The sequence below is a fragment of the Chiloscyllium plagiosum genome, unplaced genomic scaffold (assembly GCF_037043375.1).
Source record: "Chiloscyllium plagiosum isolate Xiang-an unplaced genomic scaffold, Cpla_swu_hap1 HiC_scaffold_48, whole genome shotgun sequence".
NCBI classification, from domain to species: Eukaryota; Metazoa; Chordata; class Chondrichthyes; order Orectolobiformes; family Hemiscylliidae; genus Chiloscyllium; species Chiloscyllium plagiosum.
This window is the reverse complement of record NW_028270186.1, coordinates 40581582-40605914: the sequence shown is the minus strand read 5'-3', so window position 1 is coordinate 40605914 and position 24333 is coordinate 40581582. Positions and strand designations below refer to the sequence as shown.

The window sequence follows — 24333 nt, the reverse complement described above, 5'->3', positions numbered from 1 at the left end:
TTTAAGATGTATCTCAGAGCTGCGGTACTGTCTCTGATTATCTACATCCCCACAATTTATTAAGCTGCATGCATCAGCGTCTATTACTTGTGGATTATCAGACTCCGGAACCGTTAATAATACATATGAAAATGATATTTGACAAAATCCCAATACTAAGAGGGTTAGCATCATAACTCTAAACATTCCCAGTATTCTAATCATCATGCTGAAGCACAAAAAGGCTTAATATCCAATCTTACAGAAATAATCCCGCGCTCGCGCCGCCACTGTATAGTCAGTTACTCAAAGTCTCTTTAGCCTGAGTTTCAGCGGGTCTTGCGTTGATTCAGCTGTCCATACTTCTTCCTCAACTGGAGGGTCCACTGGCCGTTTGATCCGAGTGTAATGAGTCCAGCCTTTCTCCGCCGTCCTTATTGCTGTTTCGGTAGTCAAAAGAGCCTGATACGGCCCTTCCCAGTCCGGCTGAAATTTAGTCTCTGTCCATGATTTTACTAAGATCCAATCACCTGGCCAGATGGGGTGAACGGTGAATTCAAGGGCTGAAGTCTGTGCCAATAGACCCTGTTTTCTGAGGAAAAATAAAGAGGAGGTCAAGCCCAAAAGGCATCCTTTAAATCTATTACTCTAAACCATTTATGATCATGAGGGATCTTACTTAATCTCTAATCAATCACTCAATTACTGGCTGCAGTCCTTGTTTAACTTATGGAAATAGAGTATTGTCGTTCACAGACAATGTCCCCTTTCCTCTCTGTCCGACATGCTGCCACCCGCCACTCCAGTTGCTCACTATTGGTTCAATTCTTTTCCTTAACTACCTCATCAACCGTAGCTACCATCATTTTCACCTTCTGTTTTTGTCTCTCATCCTCCCTCTCTACAAACACTTTCTGTGCCTCTCTTAACATTTCATCTAATTGTTTTTCACTCCACCCTTCTATCTTCTGTATCTTTCTCTGTATGTCGGGCCATGCCTTTGTCACAAAATGTACTTTCAAATGACCCTGGTTCATTCCAGAATATTTCTGCATTGAGTCTCTTAATCTTTGCAAGAAAGCGGAGGGAGTCTCATCTTTCTCCTGTCTAACTTCAAAGGCTTTCGTCAGATACTGCGACTTCGGAACTGCCTCTCTTCTCCCTTTTAGAATCAGATCTTTCAATTCCCTCATTTCTTCTGTATGTTCCGGGTTTTGGTTTTCCCACTGGGGGTCTCTGAGGGGAAACTTCACCTCTCCCTGTCCAGCATCCCCATCTCCAATCGGGTGTTCCCTGTCCCATATTTTAATGGCAGCTCCTCGTATACGTCCCCTTTCTTCCCCAGTAAATAGGATATTCAAAATAGACATTAACTCAGCCCACTTCGACAGACTGGGCCCCATAAATTGATCAAGTTCTTCAGACAACCCCATCGGATCCTCAACCAGGAACTTCATTTCCTTTTTAAATGTTCTGACCTCCACACTGGTGAGGGAGGCACTCACAAACCCAATCTCTTTATCCCCTATTGGTACCTCCCGAAGGGGATAAGTCGTTACGTTCTTCCCCTTTTTCTCTCTTAAAGAAATCTTGCAATATTTCTAGCTCCCCATAACTTCAACCACCATTTCATCAATTCATGCTTGACTAACTTTAAAGCCTGTTCCTAACTTGTAAATAGATTGATATATTTATGTTCATTTATTCAGTATTTAATATTTAAAATGTAAAATGCACACAGTTCCCAATTTTGAAATCCACTGTAATCACCCAGTTTTAGTCCCTTAATTTAAATCCAAGATTAGTTTTCTTAAGTAGTCCTGACCAATCATTGCTCAATTACAATAATATAGGTCGTGAAATCATCAGAGCTGCCTTAAAAGAATTTGTCTACTCAAGTTTAAAACAAAACTCCTAATGCATGAATAATTACCGAATCCAAGGCCACAGATATTAACCATAGAATTTTGTTTTTACTACAGTCTAATGTGGAATTGAAACTTCAACTGTCCTCCATAAATCGCTTTTATGTAATGATAAAAGAGATTAGTTAGAAACTGATAGTAAGGCAGTCATGATCTATAAAAAGAACAGGAGTTATTCTTTTTTCTTCATAATCTCGATAGAATCCTTAACCTTAAAAGAAATCATGTTAAGTTACCATAATAAAAATCAGATTTAAAACAGTCCTGGAAGTCAAGCTCCAGGGAATAAAACGCAAACATTCAATTACCAACAAACAAATGTTCATTCAAACCAAATCACAAAGGGTTAAACTTTCTACCAGCTGTACAGCTCTTTGCATTCTCTCTCTCTCTCATTCAGTGACATATAAATTCAGATATTTACAAACCCAGTCTTCGTCCGACCTGTACTTTGGCCAGAAGACATCGGGATGAAGAATGGATTCCTTAGTCCATACAAAGCAACAATATTTAAACATCATTCTCCCTTGTACAAGTATTATTTCTCCAATTCCACAAAATCCTGCCCTAAGGGCTTTCAGGAGGAATGTTGTAAGGGACCCCGCCTCCATTTCAATTGTTTTTTTCTTCTTTTGTTTTCCCGGAGGCTTTTTCCTTACCCAGTTTCTTAATTTTAATGAATATCTAATCAAAATCAAAGCAAAGTGCTTTCAAAATATTAAGTCTATTTATCTATCAGGATTATAAAGGCATTTATCAAATACAATAATTACACAACAATTTAACTTAGACTTTGTAAAAATGCAGTGATTTTTAAAATTTCTTTCATTATTTCATATTATCAACGCTACGATATTAATACCTATTTGTTCAGGCCAATCCAAATACAAAACGACCAATAATATCCCTTGCAAAATTCTTTGTAAATATCTGATTTTTGCTCATTTGAAAGATAACAATTATCTCACCCTTTCAAATTCAGAGAGCTCCAAATATGTTTCCCTGCAATATTACTCTTCATTTCTATATATTACTCAGTCTAATATCAAGATGAGATATCTCATTATTCTCAAATTCATGAATATGATTTTTAAAATCCCTTTGTTGCTAATATATCTTATTTATAATAATTTTGCAATCCAGTAAGGGATACAAATGTGGAATTATGCTTCCGTACAATAAATACTGCAAGGACATTGCAAATTACAATCTCTCAATCATTGTGAATATTGTATTTATTTTACTTTAAACATGGAAAATTTTTAAATTGATTTGATTATAACTTATTTCGATGCTGACATTTACTGTATATCCAATCACAATATCAGGAGATTATATGGAGGTATCATCGTTCATTCCAATAATCACAGTATCTGCTATACACTTTCTTCTGGACACTAATTCCATTCAATCAATAGTCCTCGGAAAATATTAGGAATGTTGCAGTCATAAAGCTGAAATATACAAAGTCATGATAGTCACTAATTTTCTCTTGTTCTGTAGATCTTAGTTAAAACAACACATAGAATTTTATGTCCCAGTGCTATAAATATGAGAAAAGATCAATTACTTCTTCAGTAAAATAAACAAATGCCACTTGATATTATTTATCATTTTTTAAATTACTGGTCAGTTTATGAATTGTGTGAGATTTGATTTTAGCTTTCCAGTCATCTATTTATATTGAATGTGACATTGAAATGGTGTGAAAATATCAGGTTGTGTTCATTTGAAAGTTGGATTTGCAAACTCTCACTTATCCCATTGATTGCATGATGGTTTAAGAAAGTTTCACTCAGCAATCCTCGTAAATATCAAAAACTGTCTGATTTTTAATCATTTCATTCACACCCAATTATCAATCTGTTCCTAATTCATGCAAATATCTCAATTTTATTGAAACCAATGTTCACGCTAAACAATACACATAGAGCTTCACAAAGACTTTCATCGCCATCTGATTATTGTTCAGTAGAATAACCTGAGTATGATCCTTATTGCTCCTGAAACCAATGACAAGCATTTGTTTACTATTCCACGCAACAAGAGCAATTGATATCTTCTATTTCAGTTCAGTAGTTAAAGATGACGATGTTGCTTAAAACAATGCTTCTACTTTATCACAGATATTGACTATTACAATCATGTATACAACAAACGTTTTGTCATTCTAAAAATCTTTAAGTGTACTTATTTTAAATTTGTGTGCAAGAGATATTTCAAATTACAACCATTTTTGTTGCATAATTCAGCAAACCTAAATTTTGAATTTGTGGAAGTATCCATTTTTGCAAAATGGAAGTAGTCTTCAGTTTATATAACACATAAAATGACTGTTTTATTTTCAAATCATGCTCTCTGCAAAATGATTATTGGTTTCATTGTAAGGAAAGAACTGATTTGAACATATTGATTTTTTTTTTGTCTTTTCTATTCCAACATTATTCATCATTGGACAATAATGACACAATTATTATAATTTCTTTATATACCAAATATCATTGCATCATTTGTTCACTTTCATACTCACTTTCATTATCTATTAATTTTCTTCCAAATTTACATTTCTGAACTCTGATCATAATATTAATTATCTAAATTAAAATAACATGTCTCTGTGAAGAAACCATTTGATGCAAATTCATATTTCTTGTGTTATCTGTATTCTTTAGTAAAGAAAGAAAACATTGTTCTATAATCACTGAATGGCTCACTTTTTCTTCAACTCATAAAGCTAGTGACTATATTTTATTCCACAATTTACCAATTTTAATAAATATCCAATCAACATCACAGCAAAGTGTTTTTGAAATGTTGAATCATTTTAATTGCTCATAAGACCACAAGACCATAAGACATAGGAGCGGAAGTAAGGCCATTCGGCCCATTAAGTCCAGTCCGCCATTCAATCATGGCTGATGGGCATTTCAACTCCACTTACCCGCATTCTCCCCGCATTCCTTGTGACATCAAGAATTTATCAATTTCTGCCTTGAAGACATTTAGCATTCCAGCCAATATTACAACATTAATTATCAAGTCACTGTCATGACAATAATTGAGCAATTATTTAAGAAAGTCTTTTGAACAAGTAAAATGAGATTCACATTTTAATTTAACCAATTGTTTCTGAGTACCAACACTGCAATATGAAACTTTTTTTTCAGGTCAAGTATCCCACAATGGATCCAAGGACTTCCCATCCAACATTAATTGTAAATGTCTAATTGTTGCTTACCTGAATGATCACCATAATCACAGTCTTTAAATTCACAGACCAGCAATTACTTTTCACTGCAATAATTCCTGTTTGTTTGCACATATTCCTCAGTCACATAGCAAAACGAGATTACTCATTATTTCTAAATTCATTGATCGAATTTTATAATCGAGTTGTTGCTCATACGTAACAATTATTCGATCCAGTACGTGCCGTACATGTGGAATTTCGGCTCTTTATATGAATAACTAAATATATTGTAGTGTACAATCTCTCAATCATTGTTAATATTAATTCTTATTTTACCCGCGGAAACATAGTTGAATTCATTTCAATACACTTCACTTCGATGCGAACACTGATTGTATTTTTAATTGCAATAAGATCTAAGTATTTTGCATGCAACAAAATCATGTAAAATTCCTGAGTTTTGTTAAGTCAAATGAAAAATAATTAACATATCTGTATTGTTTCATTAAACAATGACAATGCATTTTGAATTTTTCAAAGTTGACAATTTTTGCAAAGAAGTGATGTTGTCTTCAGCTGAATAATCGCATTGAATGACTAATTCACAGAATCTGCGGTTTATTCTCTTCGAGTTCCCAAGAAACCAAATTAACTAATTCTGTTGGTTCTAAATTCCTGGAAAGTATTTGAGAGTGTTGCAGTCTTAAAGATGAAGCAGTCTATGTGATTGTACTGATTTTTTTTATTGGAAAGAACGTGATTCAAACATATTAGACACATAAATCGCTATTCTGTAGTGTTACTAAGATGAAAAGCAAGTCAATTGCTTCATCAGTAAAATAAACAAATGCCACTTCCCGTTATTCATTAGTTAGCTCTTTCCCAAATTTGTTGTTAAACAATGCAATTTTCCTGAATATTGTTGTGTCCTTTGACTATATTAATTTTCTAATTATTGTTCATTCATGATTTGTCAGGGAGTGTTATTTTTTTTTGTTTTCCATTCACCTATTCATATTGAATGTAAGATTAAAACGCGTTGGCAATATCAGAGTGTTCATTTGAAATTTGACTTTGCACGTCTCTCACTTATCTCACTTCTTGCATGGGTGCTGGGGTTTGAGAACAGATGATCAGTGGTTAACAGTCCTGTCTTGCAGCGTTATGCATTGGGATTCAATTCCATCCTCGGTCACATGTCTGTGTGGAGTTTGCATGTTCTGGTTTTCTCCCACAAACCAAAGATGAGCAGTTTAGGTAAATTGGCCATGTTCTGTTCAGCGATGTGTAGGCTGGGTGCATTAGTCAGGAGTAAATGTCCAGTAATTTGAGAGCAGAATGGTTCTGAGTGGATTATTCTTTGAAAGGTCATCGTAGGCTTGATGGGCCAAATGGTCTGCTTCCACACAGTCGGGATTCCGTAAACTTAGAATTGTGTTTCATTAAACAAAACTGACATTTTTTTTAAAATGTTACCTTTAAAACTTATCTTTAACTGTCAATTGTCAATCTTGTAAACTATCTCAATGTTACTGAAATCAATGTTCAAACAAAACACAGCACAGAAAGCCACACAAAGATCATCATGACGATCTAATTACTGTTCAGTGGGATAATCACAGTAAATATCTTATTGTTGCTGTGGTTGTGTTCGCCGAGCTGAAAGTTTTTGTTGCAAACGTTTCGTCCCCTGTCCAGGTGACATCCTCAGTGCTTGGGAGCTTCCTGTGAAGCGCTTCTGTGGTGTTTTCTCCGGCATTTATAGTGGCCTGTCCCTGCCGCTTCCGGTTGTCAGTTTCAACTGTCCACTGTAGTGGCCGGTATATTGGGTCCAGGTCAACGTGTTTGTTGATGGAGTTTGTGGATGAGTGCCATGCTTCTAGGAATTCCCTGGCTGTGCTTTGTTTCGCTTGCCCTATAATGGTCGTGTTGTCCCAGTCAAATTCATGTTGGTTATCGTCTGCGTGTGTGGCTACTACTGGAATTGTGCCTCACAACACACTTCACATTCAAAAGCCAGATATACGAACAAATCAATGGAACACCCATGGGCTCACCGATCTCGAGACTCATAGCAGAAGCAGTAATGCAAAGGTTAGAACAAACAGTCTTACCACAAATTCAACCCAAACTCTGGGTCAGATACGTTGATGACACCTTTGTAATAATTAAAAACACGGATATAGAGAAAACACCCCGGATCATCAACGCCACAGTCACAGGAATCCGATTCACGAGAGAGGAAGAAAAGGACAACCAACTCCCCATTCCTAGACGTGAGGGTACAGAGAACACCAAATGGAGAATTCACCACTAAGGTACACAGGAAAGACACACACACAGACCAAGTCCTGAACTATGAAAGCAACCACCCCAATACACACAAACGAAGTTGCATCAAGACACTATTCAAAAGGGCCACAACACACTGCAGCACACCAGATCTGCAAAAAGAGGAAGAGGAACACCTATACAAGGTATTCACCAAAAACGGATATCCTCGCAATTTCATCAGCAGATGCCTAAGGGAAAGACAACAGAACTAGGACATGCCGCAACCCAAAGGACTAGCCACACTACCATACATCAAGAAGATCTCTGAAATGACAGCCAGAGTACTGCGAACACTAGGACTTATAACAGCACACAAACCAACAGCCACTCTCAGACAACAACTCACCAGAACGAATGACCCGATACCCAGCATGAGCAAAACTAATGTAGTGTACAAAATGCCATGCAAGGACTGCACAAAACACTATATAGGACAAAGAGGAAGACAGCTAACGATCCGCATCCACGAACATCAACTAGCCACGAAACGACACGACCAGCTATCCCTTGTAGCCACACACGCAGACGACAAACAACATGAATTTGACTGGGACAACACTACCATTATAGGGCAAGCGAAACAAAGAACAGCCAGGGAATTCCTAGAAGCATGGCACTCATTAGTTTACTGTATTCATTAGTTTACTGAAGAAGATATCAACTTTATTTCAAATTTATAGCACGAGGGAATAATGTTTCATCTGTTTCAATTGTTTGGACTTGCCCCTTTGCAACAAAAAAAATCAATCTCATTACTTAGACATTGTAATCTTTAATTCTGCAACATTTTCAAATATTCTTCAGGAATTTATAAGCAACAAAATTAGTTACAGGTATCCACACTATGCGAAAGTAAAGCTTTTCATAAGCTGAAAATGCGTAAATCGAAGAAGCACTAATTTATATGGGAAACATCTCCCCTTTCTCCATAAAAGTGAAAATTCTCTTCAGATTCCTTTCAGTTAGAGAAAATGGGGACAAATGCAAGTCTTTTGTAAAAGAAAAATGGCGAAATCGAAAATTCGAAGAGTGGGGGAATACCTGTACATATATTTCTTGGTAACCTGACACGAATAAGTATCAGATTTTGTGATTATTGATATAATAGATGGAAGCATACCTAATGTTGGATTAATAAGCAATTCAATCTGTGTTTAGGTACTTTCTAATTAACATTCAGTGCGGCTCTTGATATACTTCTGTTGAAGGTGTGATTTGAAACCTTCCCTCGGGTCTCGTCATAGAAACACTACCACAGCTACTCAAGCTCTTTTCATAATTTTCCCACTCACGACGGGCAGGACTGTAATATTATGTTTAATGTGGTTACTCAAATGAAAACTAATCAGCTGTTTATTGTAGTTATTTGAATGGGAATTAATTAGGCACTTTCTGTGTGTAATGGACTGGAAATTAAACAATATTTTGCAATAACAATAGAATAAAGGAATGGTGGTCTTAAATAAACAGGAATCTCATGACAATTCTTTGAAAGACAAATTGACAAAACTGCGTGCTCATTGTAATTTGATTTAAAAAAATGCATCAGTCATTCAATGTGAATATTCAGTTGAAGACAATTTCCCTTCCTTTCAACAATGTACAACTTCCACAAATTCAAACTGAACGGCCATCGATAAAGGAAGGAATAAGCAGATGTAAATTCTATTTTCTGCATATAAACGTGCGATGAATTTTAAGTATGTTTTATATACATAAAAAGGAATCTCTTATTGTGGTTCGAAATACAATAAATGTTAGCATGAAGTGAAATATAATCAAATCAATTCAACTGTGTTTTCTCAGTTAAAATACAGTTCAATATTCAAAGTAATCGAGTGATTGTACACTGCAATATCTTTACATTAATTCAGTGCTGAGACATAATTCCACATTTATATCCCGTATAGTGAAGCAAACTTGTGCCAGGAGTGAGAGCAGGTAGGGAGGTCGTTAATGAGTACTTTGCTTCAGTATTCATGAGTGAGTGGGACCTTGTCCTTTGTGAAGACAGCGTGAAACAGGCTGATATGGTCGAATAGGTCGATGTTAAAGCTGAGAATGTGCTGAAAATATTGAGAAATCATGGGGATAGATAAGTCCCCTGAGCCAGAAAGGATATAACTTATGTTGTTATGGGAAGGGAGGCAAGGGATTACTGTGTTTTGGTAATGATCTTTGCATCCTCACTGTCCACTAGAGTCATACCAGATGATTGGAGGGTGGCAAACGTTATTCCCTTATTCAAGAAAGGTAATTGAGATAATCCTGGGAATCATCGATGAGTCAGTCTTACATCAGTTGTGGGCAAATTATTGGAGAGGATTCTGAGAGACAGGATTGATGATAATTTGGAAATTCATAGATTGCTTAGAGATGGTCATCATGGCTTTGGGAGCGGCAGATTATGCCTCACAAACCTTATTGAATTATTTGAGGATGTGACAAACCCATTGGTAAGGACACAGCAGTGGATGTGGTGTATCTGGATTTTAGCAATGTATTTGATAAGGTTCCCCATTGTAGGCTCATTTAGAAAGTAATGAGGAATGGGATATAGAGAAACCAGCTTGTTTAGATAATAAATTGGCTGGCCCATAGAAGACAGGGTGAGATTATATAGATAGTTTTCAGCTTGGAGCACGATGACCAATGGTGTTCTGAAGCGATCAGTTCTGGACCTCTGCCCTTTGTGATTTTAATAAATGACTTGGATGAGGAAGTGGAAGAGTGGGTTAGGAAGTTTGCCAATGACACGACGGTTGGTGGAGTTGTGAATAGTACGGAGGGCTTATGTAGGTTGCTGGAGGACATTGACAGGATGCAGAGCTGGGCTGAGAAATGGCAGATGGAGTTCAACCTGGGAAAGTGTGAAGTTATTCATTTTGGAATTTCAAATTTTAATGCATATTTTCGGATTAAATGCAGGATTCTTTACAATGTGGAGGAACAGAGGCTTCTCGGAGTCCACGTCCATAGATCCCTCATAACAGACATCCAAGGTGATAGGGTTATTAAGGCGGTGTATGGTGTGTTGGCTTTCATTAGCAGGGAGATTGAATTTAAGAGCCACGAGGTTATGCTGCAGCTCTATGGATCCCTGGTGAGACGACACTTGGAATATTGTGTTCGGTTCTGATCACCTCATTCTCCGTCGGACGGTGAAGCTTTAGAGAGGGTGCAGATAAGATTTATCAAGATGCTATCTGGATTGGAAGGCATGTCTTATGAAAAAAGGTTGAGGGAGCTGGGGCTTTGTTCATTGCAGTGAAAGAGGATGAAAGTTTACTTGATAGCTTTGTGTAAGATGATGAGAGGCATAAATAGAGTGGATAATAAAAGACATTTCCCCACAAAGTGGCATAATTTTAAGGTGAATGGGGAAGTCGTGGGGAGATGTCAGAGATAGTTTATTTGTAGATAGTGATGGGTGCGTGGAATGCACTGCCAGTGGTGGTAGTGGATTCAGATCCATCAGGGACATCTAAGCGACTCTTGGAAACGCACATGGATGAGAGTAAATGAAGGGCATGTTGGTTAGTTTGATCTTAGAGTAGGATAAAAGATCCGACCAACATCATGGCCAAAGGGCCTGTACTGTGCTATACTGTTCTATAGTCTATGGACTGAAATGAAGAATTATATATTAGCAATATAGATTTTCAAAATTCTCTTCACATACTTAAGCATAAAGAGAAATTTGATCTTGCTATTTGACTGCTATCTGCAAAAATGAACAGGAATTGTTGCAGGGAAAAGTAATGAGGTTTTTCTAAATTTATAAGGCTGGGATTACACAGATCATTCAAATGAGCAAAAGTCATATTTTTAACAGTGCGTGTTGCATCAGAAATAATGGATTCTTTTGTAGGTGTGTTGATTGGAAATAAAATTGATTTTTATATTACTGTAAAGGTACTAGGAAAGATTGGATTAAATTCAGATATAAAATTCACTGTAGTTGTTAGCAAGGCTAAACAAAAGCATATAATAATTATTATCATGCAAATGCCTTAATAATTACTGTTAGAATTCTGAAAAAAAGATATATTGTACCATTTTTTCAAACATTCAATAAATTAAATTGTGAACCTCAGTATACTTGTTACCCAGACCAATAATTATGCAATTATTGTAATGGTAATGACTTGATAACTAATGCTAAAACCTAAACAGATAAATTGGTTCAATACTTTGTCAGCATGTTGCTCTGAAATTGATTGGATATTTATTAAGATCGGTAAACTGAGGGACAAAATATAATAGCTCGCTTGATAGAATTGAAGGAAAAAAATGAGAGTGTTTATTGAACAGGATTGTTTTTGTTTAAAAATGCAGTTGATGCAACAATAATATATTTTCCTCCATTGATTTTCTTGTAGGGATATTTTTTTCAAAAGTTTTGTTATGATTCAATTTTGAGACACTTGTGTCAGAGTCTGCAAAGGGGAGAGTGAGAGAGAAAGAAATTTTTAAAAAGCAGAAAGGAAAGGAACTGGCGAGCAGAGGAGCTCCAACTGTAGTGTCTCACCCTGCTAACATCTTATTGCGTGAGCTGGAATGCAGACGAGTCAAGCAACAACCTAACACAGTCATACACACAGAATCATAGCTTACAATGTCCTAGACACCACCGTCACTATCCCTGTATGTCCTGTCCCACCGGCAGGACATGGATGTAACTGAAATGCTGGAACATGCAGGGTTATGGACTAAGATCTGCAGAATGTGATCAATGTGATTTATTTGACATTTCTCCAGAATATTAAACTCCAGTACAATTTGAAAAGTTATTAGCATCATCAGTATTGAACTACAAATGTCAGAACAAAAATTATCAGGAAGTTACAGCACAGATCGAGGCCACTTGGCCCATCCTGTATTTATTGGCTGTAATAGAACTCCCCAGGCTTTACAGCTTTTTGTACTCACCATTGAAAGCAACAATTTCAGACTGTGATCTCTGCCAAACATGCTTTTATAATCAGTTTTATAAATGTATTTCTTTGACAGCTGCACACCTTGTTCCCTGGTTTCTTTCCCAGCCCCTAATGCCATTCCCCGTGGCCTTGCGGGACGACCATTTCTGCTGTTTAATCTCTCCTGCCTTCCCACGTTTGACAGACTGTCTTTTTGTCCTTGTCTCACTCCCACCTTGCTCGCAACCTGTTACATTTCTGTTGGTTCCCAGACCTCTGTAACTTTCACTGCGTCCCCTGGGTCAATGGCGCGAGTTTGAATTCTCTTCCTCCTAAGATAATCAGAAATCTTTCCGATTGCAGTTTCCCCAGATTTTATTTTGAAAAGCAGTGCATTTGTTTCAGAGTCAAGTATTTGTGAGCCTTCATCCACAATTCCGAGCATTTGGATGGAATTTGTGACCCTCCCACAGATGTGTAACGTTACTGGATTAGCTATGCTAACATGGGCGCAGTGTGCAATTTAGGTGGGTTGGGCGAGCCATGTTTAATGTAGGGTTATCTGGGTAGGGTGGGTGAGCAGGTCATTGCAGACTCGATGAGCCGAATAGACTCTTTCTGCACCCACCGGATTCTGTGATTCTAACTAGTTGTGATTGTTGTCCCATTTTCCTCATGCCAGGTTCATTCAACTCAGATACATATGATTCTGTGGGTGCTCACTCACTCCTTCCCTTCAGTTTTACATCAATTTCACACTGTATGTGAGGGTGGGAATGGATTTCAAAATATTAATACAGCAAGCGAAACCCCTCACAGGTCCGGAAATGTTTCTGCTACTTTCATCACTCACAAGGAACAGGAAAATAAAGATTCAATCACAAATCTTACAGGAACATAGCGGTTATAATCACCAGGAAAGGCTGAACAGCTCAAAACGCTTTTCTCAAGAAAGGAGGAGGCTCAGAGTCAGCCTGGTACAAGTAGAAAGCTTTGTGTCTGTGTTTTCAGAGATTTGTGGTTGAAATCATTGGGTTGGAAACATGTTTCATTGCCCCAGATCATCAAAGGTGCTATCTAAATGTGCATCTTTCTTTCTATCTGAGTTAACAATCAGATTGACAGGTCAATGTCTGAGTGTCTTACCAAATCCCTGATTGAATCTGTCTCCGCCCACAAACTAAGGTGTCTCACCACTCACTGGGTCATGGAGAAACTCTGCCGATACAATGACAACTGTCTTTGCTGTCACCGCTCCTCGTGCTTCCGCCTAATCCCCACTTCCCTTCGTTAATTTCCAGCTACCTCTAGTCCTCCCACATGGGCATATTGAATAGCATGACAGGAGAAAGGATTGAAACCGAGAGTTCAATAGCCAGAATGAGAGAGGAAGAAGGAAATAAACGGTGATTGTGGATCCCAGGGGGTACAGACTCCAGGATTTGTCCTTGTGAGCATTCCCGCAGTAATACAAGACAGCATTCCATGATGAGAGTTAAACCCGGGTGGCAGGAGAGGGAGCCACTGAACATGAGCAGGTTTAGTTCAAACACAGGAGGTTTGTTCAGTCAGTAACAGTGTGTTCGACATGGAGGTTAAGTGAGCAGTGAGGGGAAATGTTATCACAAGCTGCCGCTGGATAACTTGCATTGGAACAGGAGGAGGCCATTCAGCCCCTCAACTCTGTTCTGCCATTCATGATGATCACAGCTGATGTGTGACCTCACGTACAACTTTCAAAACCCTCTAATTTCATCAATAAACTCCTCTGCAACAGACAAGATGAGTATTAGAAAACTAAACATCTGCAAATGCTGGGAAATCAGAAACAAAATCAGAAATTGCTGGAAAAATTCAGCAGGTCTGGCAGCATCTGTGGAGAATGAACCGTTCGTGTCCAGTGATCAGTCAGGTGACCAGCTGCAGCTGACCATTCTGCTGTTTTTGTAATACTGGAACGGGTTCTGGTGCGAGGGGAATGAGATTGTCAATAACAACTGAGAAAACAGGAGGACGTACTCAATCAGAATTATGAATTCACTTACCCCTCCCAGTGGGACACTCACCAACACAGTCACACTGCGGAGAGGCCATTCACCTGCCCCACGTATGGGAAGGGATTTACTCGATCTTACAATCTGCTGAGGCACCAGAGATGGCACAGAGGATTTAGACACCACCTGCTCCATGTGTGTTAGCTGTCTTCCTGTTTGTCCTATATAGTGTTTTGTGCAGTCCTTGCATGGGATTTTGTACACTACATTAGTTTTGTTCATGCTGGGTATCGGGTCCTTCGTTCTGGTGAGTTGTTGTCTGAGTGGCTGTTGGTTTGTGTGCTGTTATAAGTCCTAGTGGTCGCAGTACTCTGGCTGTCATTTCAGAGATCTTCTTGATGTATGGTAGTGTGGCTAGTCCTTTGGGTTGCGGCATGTCCTCATTCTGTTGTCTTTCCCTTAGGCATCTGCTGATGAAATTGCGAGGATATCCGTTTTTGGTGAATACCTTGTATAGGTGTTCCTCTTCCTCTTTCTGCAGTTCTGGTGTGCTGCAGTGTGTTGTGGCCCTTTTGAATAGTGTCTTGATGCAACTTCGTTTGTGTGTATTGGGGTGGTTGCTTTCATAGTTCAGGACTTGGTCTGTGTGTGTGTCTTTCCTGTGTACCTTAGTGGTGAATTCTCCATTTGGTGTTCTCTGTACCCTCACGTCGAGGAATGGGGAGTTGGTTGTCCTTTTCTTCCTCTCTCGTGAATCGGATTCCTGTGAGTGTGGAGCTGATGATCCGGGGTGTTTTCTCTATATCCGTGTTTTTAATTATTACAAAGGTGTCATCAACGTATCTGACCCAGAGTTTGGGTTGAATTTGTGGTAAGACTGTTTGTTCTAACCTTTGCATTACTGCTTCTGCTATGAGTCTCGAGATCGGTGAGCCCATGGGTGTTCCGTTGATTTGTTCGTATATCTGGTTTTTGAATGTGAAGTGTGTTGTGAGGCACAAGTCCAGTAGTAGCCACACACGCAGACGACAAACAACATGAATTTGACTGGGACAACACTACCATTATAGGGCAAGCGAAACAAAGCACAGCCAGGGAATTCCTAGAAGCATGGCACTCATCCACAAACTCCATCAACAACACATAGACCTGGATCCAATATACCGGCCACTACAGTGGACAGTTGAAACTGACAACCGGAAGCGGCAGGAACAGGCCACTATAAATGCCGGAGAAAACACCACAGAAGCGCTTCACAGGAGGCTCCCAAGCACTGAGGATGTCACCTAGACAGGGGACGAAACGTTTGCAACAAAAACTTTCAGCTCGGCGAACACAACCACAGCAACGAGCACCCGAGCTACAAATCTTCTCACAAACTTTGAATATCTTATTTTTCCTGAGATCGATCACCACTATCACAGTAAGGATCTGGTTATTATTCCCTCCAATAAATGCAATCGTTGTCCCTCTGGTATTTCAGTTCAGTAGTTATACACCATACTGGTTGTTCAAAGCATGGTTATTCTTTAGTATGAATGGCCAAGGGTTCTAGAGGCAAGAGATGTTGTTCGATCTGATTTGTTGAATGTTCTCAAACCAGTTTTCACTATAAATATTGCAAACAAATGTGTTAATTTGTTCTTGTTTAACTGCTGATGCTAACATTTTCAGTTCATGTTAATTAAACATATTTGGAGAAAGTAAGGAAAGCTGAAGCTGAAGATCAGAGCCACGAGTGTGGCTTTGGAAAAGGCGAGGCATATCCAAAGAGCAGGAGTACCGACCTGTCGGCATTAGGCCATCATCAGAAAAGATTCCTGATCAAGGGGTTATGCCCAAAACGTCGATTCTGCTTCTCGTCAAATGCTGCCTGACCTGCTGTGCTTTTCCGGCACCACGCTCTTGACATTAGAAATATTTGACTGAATATTCAGAGATAATACTCAAGGTTGCCTCTGTCATTTTAATTTACTATGCTTTCTATTCACTGAAGTTCTCTTATTAATTGATCCTCGTTTTCTTCTTACATCAGATACAAATCTCAAAATACAGAACAGATTAAAATTCACGTGAATTACAAATTTGCATTCTCGACAAGTAAACCAATGGAAGGCGATATAGAATTCTTGAGCAGCCGACGTATTTGAATGAAAAAGCAATTCCTTCCAAAAAATGTTTGCACGTTTGTATCTTTCTTTCAATTAAATAATCCTGCAAATAGTTTATAATTGTCAGTTGATCTCTCTGAATGAGTTCCTAATAAATGTCAATGTAAACAGCTGGAAAATTAACAACAGATTGATAATTGGGTGTGAAAGATCTTATTTGAAGTCAACAAATGTTTGGAATTTACTAGAATTCCACCAGGAAACATTCTTGAATTATAATGCAAGAAGTGAGATATTTGACAGATGTGCAGAACCTATTTTTAAATGAACACACTCCAATATTGTCAAAGCATTTCAACCTTACGGTCGAAATGAACAGGTGAATGGAAAAATAAAAATAATTTTCTGACAATTCATAAATTGGACAACAATTACAAATTCACTTTGATCAAACGACAGAGTAATAGTTAGATGAATCACACCATTTAGTTACAAAGTAGCTAACCAGCTGACTGACAAGTAATAGGTGGTAGCATTTATTAGTTTACTGAAGATAATATCAACTTTATTTCAAATTTATAGCACGAGGGAATAATGTTTAATGTGTTTCAATTGTTTGGACTTGCCCCTTTGCAACAAAAAATTAATCTCATTACTTAGACATTGTAATCTTTAATTCTGCAACATTTTCAAATATTCCCCAGGAATTTATAAGCAACAAAATTAGTTACAGGTATCCACACTATCCGAAAGTAAAGCTTTTCATAAGCTGAAAATGCGTAAATCGAAGAATCATTAATTTATATGGGAAACATCTCCCCTTTCTCCATAAAAGTGAAAATTCTCTCCGGATTCCTTTCAGTTAGAGAAAATGGGGACAAATGTAAGTATTTTGTAAAAGCAAAATGGCGAAACCGAACTTTCCAAGAGTGGGAGAATACCTGTACATATATTTCTTGGTAACCTGACACGAATAAGTATCAGATTTTGTGATCATTGATATAAAAGATAGAAGCAGATTTGATGTTGGATTAATAAGCAATTCAATCTGTGCTTCGGTACTTTCTAATTAACATTCAGTGCGGCTCTTGATATATTTCTGTTGAAGGTGTGATTTGAAACCTTCCCTCGGGTCTAGTAATAGAGGCACTACCACAGCTACTCAAGCTCCTTTCATAATTTCCCCACTCACGACGGGCAGGACTGTAATATTATGTTTAATGTGGTTACTCAAATGAAAACTAATCAGTTGTTTATTGTAGTAATTTGAATGGGAATTAATTAGACACTTTCTGTGTGTTATGGACTGGAAATTAAACAATATTTTGCAATAACAATAGAATAAAGGAATGGTGGTCTTAAATAAACAGGAATCTCATGACAATTCTTTGAAAGACAAATTGACAAAACTGCGTGCTCATTGTACTTTGATTTAAAAAAATGCATCAGTCATTCAATGTGAATATTCAGTTGAAGACAATTTCCCTTCCTTTCAACAATGTACAACTTCCACAAATTCAAACTGAACGGCCATCGATAAAGGAAGGAACAAGCAGATGTTAATTCTATTTTCTGCACATAAACGTGCGATGAATTTTAAGTATGTTTTATATACATAAAAAGGAATCTCTTATTGTGGTTCGAAATACAATAAATGTTAGCATGAAGTGAAATATAATCAAATCAATTCAACTGTATTTTCTCAGTTAAAATACAGTTCAATATTCAAAGTAATCAAGTGATTGTACACTGCAATATCTTTACATTAATTCAGTGCTGAGACATAATTCCACATTTATATCCCGTATAGTGAAGCAAACTTGTGCCAGGAGTGAGAGCAGGTAGGGAGGTCGTTAATGAGTACTTTGCTTCAGTATTCATGAGTGAGTGGGACGTTGTCCTTTGCGAAGACAGCGTGAAACAGGCTGATATGATCTAACAGGTCGATGTTAAGGCTGAGAATGTGCTGAAAATATTGAAAAATCATGGGGATAGATAAGTCCCCTGAGCCAGAAAAGATATAACTTAGGTTGTTATGGGAAGGGAGGCAAGGGATTACTGTGTTTTGGGAATGATCTTTGCATCCTCACTGTCCAATAGAGTCATACCAGATGATTGGAGGGTGGCAAACGTTATTCCCTTATTCAAGAAAGGCAATTGAGATAATCCTGGGAATCATCGATGAGTCAGTCTTACATCAGTTGTGGGCAAATTATTGGAGAGGATTCTGAGAGACAGGATTGATGATTATTTGGAAATTCATAGATTACTTAGAGATGGTCATCATGGCTTTGGGAGCGGCAGATTATGCCTCACAAACCTTATTGAATTATTTGAGGATGTGACAAACCCATTGGTAAGGACACAGCAGTGGATGTGGTGTATCTGGATTTTAGCAATGTATTTGATAAGGTTCCCCATAGTAGGCTCATTTAGAAAGTAATGAGGAATGGGATATAGAGAAACCAGCTTGTTTAGATAATAAATTGGCCGGCCCATAGAAGACAGGGTGAGATTACATAGATAGTTTTCAGCTTGGAGCACGATGACCAATGGTGTTCTGAAGCGATCAGTTCTGGACCTCTGCTCTTTGTGATTTTAATAAATGACTTGGATGAGGAAGTGGAAGAGTGGGTTAGGAAGTTTGCCAATGACACGAGGGTTGGTGGAGTTGTGAATAGTATGGAGGGCTTTTGTAGGTTGCTATAGGACAATGACAGGATGGAGAGCAATGGCAGATGGAGTTCAACCTGGGAAAGTGTGAAGTTATTCATTTTGGAACTTCAAATTTTAATGCATATTTTCGAATTAAATGCAGGATTCTTGACAATGTGGAGGAACAGAGGCTTCGCAGGGTCCACGTCCATAGATCCCTCATAACTGACATTCAAGGTGATAGGGTTATTAAGACGGTGTATAGTGTGTTGGCTTTCATTAGCAGGGAGATTGATTTTAAGAGCCACGAGGTTATGCTGCAGCTCTATGGATCCCTGGTGAGACTACACTTAGAATGTTGTGTTCGGTTCTGATCACCTCATTATATGTCGGACGCGGAAGCTTGAGAGAGGGTGCAGATAAGATTTATCAAGATGCTATCTGGATTGAAAGGCATGTCTTATGAAAAAAGGTTGAGGGAGCTGGGGCTTTGTTCATTGCAGTGAAAGAGGATGAGAGTTTACTTGATAGCTTTGTGTAAGATGATGAGAGGCATAAATAGAGTGGATAATAAAAGACTTTTCCCCACAAAGTGGCATAATTTTAAGGTGAATGGGGAAGTCGTGGGGAGATGTCAGAGATAGTTTATTTGTAGATAGTGATGGGTGCGTGGAATGCACTGCCAGTGGTGGTAGTAGATTCAGATCCATCAGAGACATCTAAGCGACTCTTGGAAACGCACATGGATGACAGTAAATGAAGGGCATGTTGGTTACTTTGATCTTAGAGTAGGATAAAAGATCCGACCAACATCATGGCCAAAGGGCCTGTACTGTGCTATACTGTTCTATAGTCTATGGACTGAAATGAACAATAATATATTAGTAATATATATTTTCAAAATTCTATTCGCATACTTAAGTATAATGAGAAATTTGATCTTGCTATTTGACTGTGCTATCTGCAAAAATGAACAGGAATTGTTGCAGGGAAAAGTAATGAGGTTTTTCTAAATTTATAAGGCTGGGATTACACAGATCATTCAAATGAGCAAAAGTCATATTTTTAACAGTGCGTGTTGCATCAGAAATAATGGATTCTTTTGTAGGTGTGTTGATTGGAAATAAAATTGATTTTTATATTCCTGTATAGGTACTAGGAGAGATTGGATTAAATTCAGACATAAAATTCACTGTAGTTGTTAGCAAGACTTAACTTAAGCATATAATAATTATTATCATGCAAATGCCTTAATAATTACTCTTAGAATTCTGAAAAAAAAAGATATATTGTACCATTTTTTCAAACATTCAATAAATTAAATTGTGAACCTCAGTATACTTGTTACCCAGACCAATAATTATGCAATTATTGTAATGGTAATGACTTAATAACTAATGCTAAAACCTAAACAGGTAAATTGGTTCAATACTTTGTCAGCATGTTGCTCTGAAATTGATTGGATATTTATTAAGATCGGTAAACTGAGGGACAAAATATAATAACTCGCTGGATAGAATTTAAGGAAAAAAAGAGAGCGTTTATTGAACAGGATTGTTTTTGTTTAAAAATGCAGTTGATGCAAGAATAATATATTTTCCTCCATTGATTTTCTTGTAGGGATATTTTTTTCAAAAGTTTTGTTATGATTCAATTTTGAGACACTTGTGTCAGAGTCTGCAAAGGGGAGAGTGAGAGAGAAAGACATTTTTTAAAAAGCAGAAAGGAAAGGAACTGGCGAGCAGAGGAGCTCCAACTGTAGTGTCTCACCCTGCTAACATCTTATTGTGTGAGCTTGAATGCAGACGAGTCAAGCAACAACCTAACACAGTCATACACACAGAATCGTAGCTTACAATGTCCTAGACACCACCGTCACTATCCCTGTATGTCCTGTCCCACCGGCAGGACATGGATGCAACTGAAATGCTGGAACATGCAGGGTTATGGACTACGATCTGTAGAATTTGATCAATGTGATTTATTTGACTTTTCTCCAGAATATTAAACTCCAGTACAATTTGAAAAGTTAATAGCATCATCAGTATTGAACTACAAATGCCAGAAAAAAAATTATCAGGAAGTTACAGCACAGGTCGAGGCCACTTGTCCCATCCTGTATGTGTTGGCTGTAATAGAACTCCCCAGGCTTTACAGCTTTTTGTACTCACCATTGAAAGCAACAATTTCAGACTGTGATCTCTGCCAAATATGCTTTTATAATCTGTTTTATAAATGTATTTCTTTGACAGCTGCATAACTTGTTTCCTGGTTTCTTTCCCAGCCCTAACGCCATTCCCAGTGGCCTTGCGGGACGACCATTTCTGTTGTTTAATCTCTCCTGCCTTCCCACGTTTGACAGACTGTCTTTTTGTCCTTGTCTCAACCCCACCTTGCTCGCAACCTGTTACATTTCTGTTGGTTCCCAGACCTCTGTAACTTTCACTGCGTCCCCTGGGTCAATGGCGCGAGTTTGAATTCTCTTCCTCCTAAGATAATCAGAAATCTTTCCGATTGCAGTTTCCCCAGATTTTATTTTGAAAAGCAGTGCATTTGTTTCAGAGTCAAGTATTTGTGAGCCTTCATCCACAATTCCGAGCATTTGGATGGAATTTGTGACCCTCCCACAGATGTGTAACGTTACTGGATTAGCTATGCTAACATGGGCGCAGTGTGCAATTTAGATGGGTTGGGCTCGGCATGTTCAATGTAGGGTTATCTGGGTAGGGTGGGTGAGCAGGACATTGCAGACTCGATGGGCCGAATAGACTCTTTCTGCACCCAGTGGATTCTGAGATTCCAACTAGTTGTGATTGTTGTCCCATTTTCCTCATGCCAGGTTCATTCAACTCAGATACATATGATTCTGTGGGTGCTCACTCACTCCTTCCCTTCAGTTGTACATCAATTTCACAGTGTGTGTGAGGGTGGGAATGGATTTCTAAATATTAATACTGCAAGCGAAACTCCTCACAGGTCAGGAAATGTTTCTGCTACTTTCATCACTCCCAAGGAACAGGAAAATAAAGGTTCAGTAACAATTCTTACAGGAACATAGCGGTTATAATCACCAGGAAAGGCTGAACAGCACAAAACGCTTTTCTCAAGAAAAGAGGCGGCTCAGAGACAGCCTGGTACAAGTAGAAAGCTTTGTGTCTGTGTTTCCAGAGATTTGTGGTTGAAATCATTGGGTTGGAAGGATTTTTCATTGCCCCAGATCATCAAAGGTGCTATCTAAATGTGCATCTTTCTCTCTATCTGGGTTAACAATCAGATTGACAGGTCAATGTCTGAGTGTCTTACCAAATCCCTGATTGAATCTGTCTCCCCCACAATCTCGGTTGCCTCACCACTCACTGGGTCATGGAGAAACTCTGCCGATACAATGAGAGCTGTCTTTGCTGTCACCGCTCCTCGTGCTTCCGCCTCATCCCCACTTCCCTTGTTTAATTTCCAGCTATCTCTAGTCCTCCCACATGGGCATATTGAATAGCATGACAGGAGAAAGGATTGAAACCGAGAGTACAATAGCCAGAATGAGAGAGGAAGAAGGAAATAAACGGTGATTGTGGATCCCAGGGGGTACAGACTCCAGGATTTGTCCTTGTGAGCATTCCCGCAGTAATACAAGACAGCATTCCATGATGAGAGTTAAATCCGGGTGGCAGGAGAGGGAGCCACTGAACATGAGCAGGTTTAGTTCAAACACAGGAGGTTTGTTCAGTCAGTAACAGTGTGTTCGACATGGAGGTTAAGTGAGCAATGAGGGGAAATGTTATCACAAGCTGCCGATGGATAACTTGCATTGGAACAGGAGGAGGCCATTCAGCCCCTCAACTCTGTTCTGCCATTCATGATGATCATAGCTGATGTGTGACCTCACATACAACTTTCAAAACCCTCTAATTTCATCAATAAACTCCTCTGCAACAGACAAGATGAGTATTGTAAAACTAAACATCTGGAAATGCTGGGACATCAGAAACAAAATCAGAAATTGCTGGAAAAATTCAGTAGTTCTGGCAGCATCTGTGGAGAGTGAACCGTTCGTGTCCAGTGATCAGTCAGGTGACCAGCTGCAGCTGACCATTCTGCTGTTTCTGTAATACTGGAACGGGTTCTGGTGCGAGGGGAATGAGATTGTCAATAACAACTGAGGAAACAGGAGGACGTACTCAATCAGAATTATGAATTCACTTACCCCTCCCAGTGGGACACTCACCAACACAGTCACACTGCGGAGAGGCCATTCACCTGCCCCACGTATGGGAAGGGATTTACTTGATCTTACAATCTGCTGAGGCACCAGAGATGGAACAGAGGATTTCGACACTTCACCTACTCCATGTGTGAGGAAGGATTCATTCAAACCTCCCACCTGCGGAGACATTAGTGCATTCCCATCAGTGAGAGGCCATTCACCTGCTCAGTGTGTGGGAAAGCATTCACTCAGTCCTCTGACCTACTTAAACACCAGCGAGCTCACTCTGGGGAAAAGGTCGTTCACTTGTTTCCAGTGTGGGGGGAGATTCACTCAAATGCAACACCTGCGAAGTCCCCAGTGAGCCCACACAGGGAGAAGAGGTCATTCAGATGGTCTGTGTGGGAGAAGGGATTCAGCGATTCATCCTGCCCACTGAGACCGCAGTGAGCCAACACAGGGGAGAGACCATTCAGATGCTCAGTGTGGGAGAAGGGATTCAGTGATTCATCCTGCCTCCGAGACCCCAGCGGGTTCACACTGGGTAGGAGCTGTTCACCCCTCTGTATGACAAGGGATTTGCTGCGTCTTCAACACGATTGAGAGACCAGTGAGTCCTCACAGGGAAGTGGTCATCCCCCTGCTCCGTGTGGACTGCAGGACTCTGATTCTGATGTTACTGTCCATCAGAGTCAGGAGTGGACCTTGTACATGATGACACTGTTGGAGTATTGATGTTGTTGTTGTTTACCACATTAACTGAGCTGGAGTTGACTGAACTTCCATTGCCACTTTCTGAACCTCAGGATGTCTCTCTGGGCAGTAAGTCTCCACAAAAACCAATGTGACAAGGAGCAGGGATCATCTGTTTTGATTTACATTGTGACTGTAGCACGGCTGTTTCACAGCATCAGGTACAAGGTTGGAGTCCAGCCTTGGTCAACAGCCTGTGTGGAGTTCCCACATTCTCCCCATTATAGTGTGGGTCCCCTCCAGGTGCTCTGGTTTCCTCCCACAGTCCAAAG

The 24333-nt window shown here is 39.0% G+C and overlaps 1 long non-coding RNA gene across 1 annotated transcript in view; it reads right to left on the bottom strand.

The window, feature by feature from the left end:
- Positions 1-258: 258 nt before the first annotated feature.
- Positions 259-24333, bottom strand: part of LOC148135884 (uncharacterized) — a 38034-nt gene continuing 13959 nt past the window's right edge. The window contains exon 3 of the long non-coding RNA XR_015754835.1: positions 259-571. This is a non-coding gene — a long non-coding RNA (uncharacterized LOC148135884). The remainder of the gene's footprint in view (positions 572-24333) is intronic.